The sequence below is a fragment of the Fukomys damarensis genome, unplaced genomic scaffold (genome assembly GCF_012274545.1).
Source record: "Fukomys damarensis isolate Sample0158 unplaced genomic scaffold, DMR_v1.0_HiC HiC_scaffold_15, whole genome shotgun sequence".
In the NCBI taxonomy this organism is placed as follows: domain Eukaryota; kingdom Metazoa; phylum Chordata; class Mammalia; order Rodentia; family Bathyergidae; genus Fukomys; species Fukomys damarensis.
The window spans coordinates 4,448,028-4,454,492 of record NW_022900927.1 but is presented as its reverse complement, the minus strand read 5'-3'; the positions used below and the strand labels follow the sequence as shown (position 1 = coordinate 4,454,492).

At 48.0% G+C, this 6,465-nt stretch overlaps 1 pseudogene; it reads right to left on the bottom strand.

Moving 5' to 3' along the window:
* Positions 1-285: 285 nt before the first annotated feature.
* LOC117286165 lies at positions 286-2,595 on the bottom strand (annotated as a pseudogene).
* Between the last annotated feature and the right edge of the window lie 3,870 nt (positions 2,596-6,465).

The window sequence follows — 6,465 nt, the reverse complement described above, 5'->3', positions numbered from 1 at the left end:
AAGTTGGGGGTGCAGGGAGCCTCCCCCACATGGAAGACTGCCTGCTCTGATGTAACCCCATCTCATATTGAGCACTTTGCTCTCTTTCATCAATCAAGACAAGTCTTCATCGATTGCTTAAATTTAGAATTTAAGAAAATTTTTTTAGAAACCACTGTTTTATTTTCCATTGATCTCATTTCCATTTTGCTTAAGTGTCTGCAGAACAGCATAAGACCACTCAGAACGGTTGTTCCTAACCCTGCAGTGGCCTGAGAAGTGGGGCTGCAGCCCAGTTTTCAGTGGTCAGCTGGGCACAGAGGACACCTGTGTGCCTTCAGACCTGTCTGTGACCTCAGGTTGAATAATAGTGAACTTAGGAGCTGGTGTAGTCCGTTCGCCCTGAAATTCCTTCTTTTCACAGCCTTTTTAGCAACAGCCTGCTCTTCCTTTTCAATCTCTTCAAGATCTCTATGGAACTAGGTGTTCATGGGAGGTGACCTCACCCAAGCAGAGAGCTTCCCTGGGCAGCATCCACAGATCGAACCACGGAGCAAGTCCCTCTGTTGTTATATGGGGTGTCAATGTGCACATAGCACAGGGGAGTGATGGTAGGCAGGTTGAGAAAGGTGCCTCTGGGACAGGTGGGTGGTCAGCCCTGGGATCAGGGTCCACCGGAAGTGAGTCTCCCAGAAGCCTGCTTGGATCTGGCTAGGGAAGGTTCCAGGAGCAGCCCAGCAATAGGAACGATTCCAGCAATGGTAGCAAACTTCAGCACAGCCAGCATTCCTGGAGGAAAGGACACTGACATCAGCAGGGTTTTCAGTGGCAACACTGGCACAAGCTGCCAGCAGGAGTTCCTTCCAGGTCTTCTTCAGATTGTGATGTATATGTCATCACTTTTCCAGATAGCATTTGTCTGTTTTTTGAAACAGGGTCTGGCTATGTAGTCCAGGCTGGCCTTGAACTTGCAGCAGTTCTCCTGCCTCAGCTTCCCGAGTGCTGGGATTACAGATGTTTGCCACCATGCCCAGCCATTTTTCCTTTCGTAGATGTACTGTTCTATACAGAAGTCAAGATTGGTACCACATTAAGTGGGCCCCTGCTGCACAGAATGTGAGAATATTCTCCTCTTTTATTTGCAGGTCATCAGGGGCTCCAGACACGTGAAAGTTTCCCTTTAAATAACTACAGGAATCAAGAAAAACATCCTATGGACCCCCTCCCTGGTAGTGCAGAAAAGATAGATTTTAATTGATTTTCTTTTTTGGTAGTACTGGTGGTTGAACCTAAGGTCTTTACACTGAACTATATCTCCAGCCCTTTCTATTTTTTGAGACAGGGCCTCACTAAATCACTAAGTTGCCTAGGATGAGCTCAAATTTGTGATCCTCCTGCCTCAGCCTCCCTGAGTGCTTGGATTATAGGTATGTACCATCACATCCAGTTTAGAATTTTAAAAATTTTTTTTGGTACCAAGGATAGAGCGTGGGACCTTGTGCTTATGAGGCAGGTGGAAACACTGAGCTAAATCTGCAGCCCTAGAATTTAATTTTTTAATTGAAGTATACAAACAAACATTAAAATGCACATATTATTAGTGAAGCCAGATACATTCTCTCCTATGGAACATACCTGTGTAACCAGAACCCCAATCAAGAAACAGAACATGTCCAATACCCCTTCCAGTCTTGTCCCCTTTCAGCTCTACCTCCTCCAAGGGTAAGCACTGTCCTGGCTTGTAAAACCTTAGAGATCAGCTTTGTGTTTTATATGAATGGCATTGCAAAGAACCAGCTCTCTTGACACTTTCTCTTGAACACATAGATTAGTCAGACTCCAAAGAGGAAAAGCGAAAGGGGGTTTGAAGGACAGGCTCTCGTGAGAAATAGGGACCTATAAATGCAAGATGAAATGACTCAGGTGCCTGAGGGTCTCTGTGGTCCCCAGAAGGGTGGCCCAGAAGTCAGGGACTTGTGCTCAAATTTGATATCCATCCCCAGTTTACTATGCAACCTGGGAAAACCTCTCCCTCTCTGGACCTCAGTCGCACACTTTGCAGAATTGGGGTGATTAATAGATTTCTACTTTTTCGCTGCCACAGACTCTCATTATTTATTCCCACCCCACTGTTGCTGTGGATGTCATGCTTTGAAAAATGCTGCCTATCTAACAGACTGCGTGTAAGTAATGATTGATTTCTTTCTCCATTTCTTGTTAACCAGAAGACTTACGGAGCCGACTAAGAGCTGTGGCAGAGAGCAAGCAGAGCCACCCGGGTGGCTAGAATTCCAGCCAAAAGCCGAGCTCTTTATAGCTGAGTTACTGGACTGCAGCCTCTTGTCAGGGAGATGTTCAGACCCTGGCATGCCCGGTGAAATACAGCAAGCAGCTCCGCCCACGCTCATGCAGCCTCAGCCTGGGGACCCTGATGAGACACAGTCTCTAACTTTCCTTCCAGCCCTGACAAGCCTCACAGCTTGGGGCCACCTGAAATTGATCACAGAGTTGTGGAGTGTGAACCCCATCCTCAATCTCCGCCCCTAATCCTACACCTGCCTTTTTCCCCAGCAGGCCTCCTACCCACAAGTCCTCTGGGGTGAGGAACACTTCCATGTTCAGGGGCTCTTCTGGAACCTAGCCTGACTGGCCCCCAGGAACTGCTTCCTCCTGTGGACCTGGCCACCTCCAAGGGCTTCTTGTTTTCTGACCCTGCTCCTCCTTCTGTTCATCACCTAATATGGGTTGCAGTCCACTTGAGGACAGGACTTAACATCCTTTGGTGGAGAGCCAGAACCTATAGTGCCTAGAGTGGTGACAGGAAGAAAGGGAGTTTGGAGTGGGGAGATTTGCTCAGGAAGAATTTCTTGGAAAAAGCGTCTCACATATAAATGTGGAAGGAGAGGGCAGAGCTCTATGGAATGAGGCTGTTCCAGGAGGGGGTGTTGAAGCTTAAACAGTCTCCATGTAACATTCTGGGAAATAAAAGGGTGTGGGGGGACCTAAGCGTCACCTCTGGTGGAATAAAATAGCCAGATGAGGTGGGAAGCAGAAGGGAAAAACATGCTATGAGTCTGTTGAGGACTTGGAACTTGATATCAAAACTCCTAGAAGATTTGGTTGGATATTTAGACAAGCCTAGGGCAGATGAACGGGTGACCGATGAACAGCCCACGTCAATCCTGCCTAGGATCCAGTCTTCCTGACTTGAAGGCAGTGCTAGGCCTCTCACACAGTGAGGTGTGAAGGCTGTTGAGACAATCAGCTTGGAATGAAGAAGTGCTTGCTGGAAGCCGGGTAGGCTGCTGCAAAGAGCAGCAATTTCTGAAACCCGTGACAGGTGGGACAAATGGTCTGATTACGGGAAATAGTTTGACACATGTGTTGTGGGCTGATGCAGCTCTAGAAAAGAAGGGTAAATAGCTGTAAGCCCTGCCCTCATGGATTGACATTCTATTGAAGAATGCAGGTAATGTAAAGCAGAACATGGCAGAAATAAGGAGCTTGAGAAAGGCTTTTGAAGAGGGTGGGATAGTGTCTAAAGTCAGCTAGGTCTGAGTTGAGTTTGGGTGGATAAATAGGAATTCTCTGAGGCTCCAAGTCTTTGTAGGGCTCCAAGTCCTCTGGTTAAAGCCATAACCTCTTCCTAGAAACACACGCACGCACGCACACGCACACGCACCATGACTTTAGAGCGGCATCCCAAACAAAGGTCATGAGGTCACGAAAAGTGGCACTGGTGATCCACGGTGATCCACTGTAGTATGACAACTTCATGACAGGGAAGATGAGCGTACTCTAGGAACACTCAGGAGGGGCAGTCTTCCTGCAGGAAGAGTAGGTGGGTGTCAGAACCAGCCAGAGGATGGAGAATGCCATTTAGGAGGAAGCAGACACCTGCACGCTGCCTGGGGGCAGGAGAAGGTAGGACTGATGGGGGGGCGCAAGTAAGGCAGGGCCCTGAGCCCCGCTAGACAACAGCCCGCCACTGTGTCCATCCTGGCCTCTGACCCCAGCAGGCCTTCTCCACTGTCCCCATCCCAACCTCTCTCTCTCTCTCTTCTCTACTGAAGCTACACCAGCCATCTCCTGGCACCTCCGGTGCTGCTTCACCCAGCCTCACAGGTCTACTACACTCACAACAAAAGCAAACACGTACACATTTCACCATTGTGCACACCCACTTTTCCTTCTTTATCCTCTAACATGGCCCTCCCTCTTCCTGGCTGAAACCAGCCTGTGGTCTAGAGCCTGGCTCCTCTGTCTTCCTTAGGCTCAGAGCCCCATCCCTTGTCCCCTCTTGCCTCTCTCTCCAACCAGCATCCTTTGCCAGCTCCTCCTTTCACCATCAAAACTCCCTGTGCCCCTCACTTCTGCCTTGCTTCCCATAGCCCCAGCCACTGCCTTCTAGCCTCTGAAACTCTGAGGCACATTTAATATGGGAACGTCCAGAGCAGATCTCCCTAGCCCACTCTTCATACTGGTCAGTATGGGCAGCAGGATCTGCCATTCTGTGCTTTTCCCTCTCCCTCAAGTCCACTCCAACCACCCTTGAGGCTGCTCTTAGGTGTCTCCTAAATCCATTGTTATGCTTCTGCTTAGGGCCAGGCACTTGGCCTGCAGGCCCTGGAATGTTATTCATTGGTGCATTTACTCAACAAGCCTTTACTAGAGAGCTCACCCATGCAGCGTCAACCTGACTCACGTTCACAGTTCCAATTCAGGCAATTGCTCCAGTTGGAACTTGACTTCTCTCATCCTAAACACCCATCATCAATCTAGACTTCACCCTTCAATTCTGCCTTGACTCCTAAGTGGCCTACAAATTTGCCTGCTTCTCCTTGTTGCCAGCTCTGGCTTCTGTTGGCCTTGCCCAGACCTATCTGTGGACTTGGATGGCAGCAGTTATGCCAAGGAGTCATGGTACTGATAAGGGATTGATGGTACCAGCGGTGGGGTTGGGGAAATCATCTGAGATGGGGCTGTAACTCTGTTGCAGTTCCCTTAGAGCTGCTTGTGGTGGTGCACGCCTGTGATCTCAGTATTTGTGAAGCTGAGGCAGGAGGATAGCCAGGAGTTGAAGGCCAGCCTGGGCTACATAGTGAATTCAAGGCCAGCCTGAACTACACAGCAAATTGGCAGACTCTGCCTAGAGCTTACAGATTAGTAGGGCAGACATCCATTGTATAAGTGTCATAATCTGGGGAAAACATGTGTCATCTAAATGTCATAGTTATCAAGACCAGTGCTCCATGGGGTGGGTGATGCTACTACATGTAGGCTATACCCAAAATGTAGGGACTTGGTCCTCTCTGAGGAAGTGAGGGTTAGGCTGAGATCTGAAGAAAACTACGAGAAGAGATGGAGGAGAAGGAACAGCACATACAAAGGCCTGGAGTGAAACAGAGGAAGCACACAGGACACAGACTCCAGTGTGGACAAGGTCAGTAAAACTCTCACTTCGTTTTTCTCATTGCTGAGATAAAATACCCAACATCCAAAGTAAAAGGAGGAAACGTTTATTTAGTTCACAGTGTGTAGAGGTTTCCGTTCATAGCTGGCTGGCTCCATGGCAGGGTGGCGCATGGCAGAGGGGCAGCAGAGGAGAAACAGTTCACGGCAGGCAGAAGGCAGCAAAATAGTGAAGTAGCAAAGAAGCAGCAAACAGCACCACGTGGTTACCACAGCAGCCCTCTTTCTGTCACTTATTTTTATCCAGGCTATACACCCTTAGGGTGGGCTTTTCCATTATCCACACTCAGAATGCTGCCAAACCAATCCATGGACTAATTTATTAATCACACATCCTTGATCCCAAAACCACACACTTAATCCTAGCATCACACACTCTAGGTCCAGCCACCTCTGAAAAGCCCCATCTATGGCCACATGAGGCTTTGGGGGAATGTCTAGACACAAGCTATAACAAACACCTATTTTCTTAACTATAAAATTCACTGTTCATACAAAATTCATCAGTTCAGCCAGCCCAAAGTATACAGTTCAATGGCATTTAGTAAATTCACAATATTGTGCATCGATTACTACCATCTGGCTCAGAACATTTCATCACCCCAAAAGGAAGCCCTATACCCATGTAACACTCAGCCTTCCTTCCTCATCCCTTCGAACCTCTGGCAAACATTTATTTATTTTACGTCTCTATGGATTTGCCCATTCTGGACATTTCATATACATGCACTCATACAATACATGGCCTTTTATGTCTGGTTTCTTTTGTTTAACATACTGTTTTCCAGGTTCATTCATATTGATCTCAGATCAATACTCCTTTTGGGGGGGGCTGGGGTTTAGCTCAGTGGTGCCACCACCTCCCTTGCAAGTGCAAGGTCTCAAGTTCCATCCCTGGTACCAAAAAACCCCCCCAAAACAACAAAATTCACAAAACAAACAAAATACTCCTTTTTGTCTGTTTGTTTGTTTTGAGACAGGGTCTCACTATGTACTTCAAGGTGGCCGACTCAC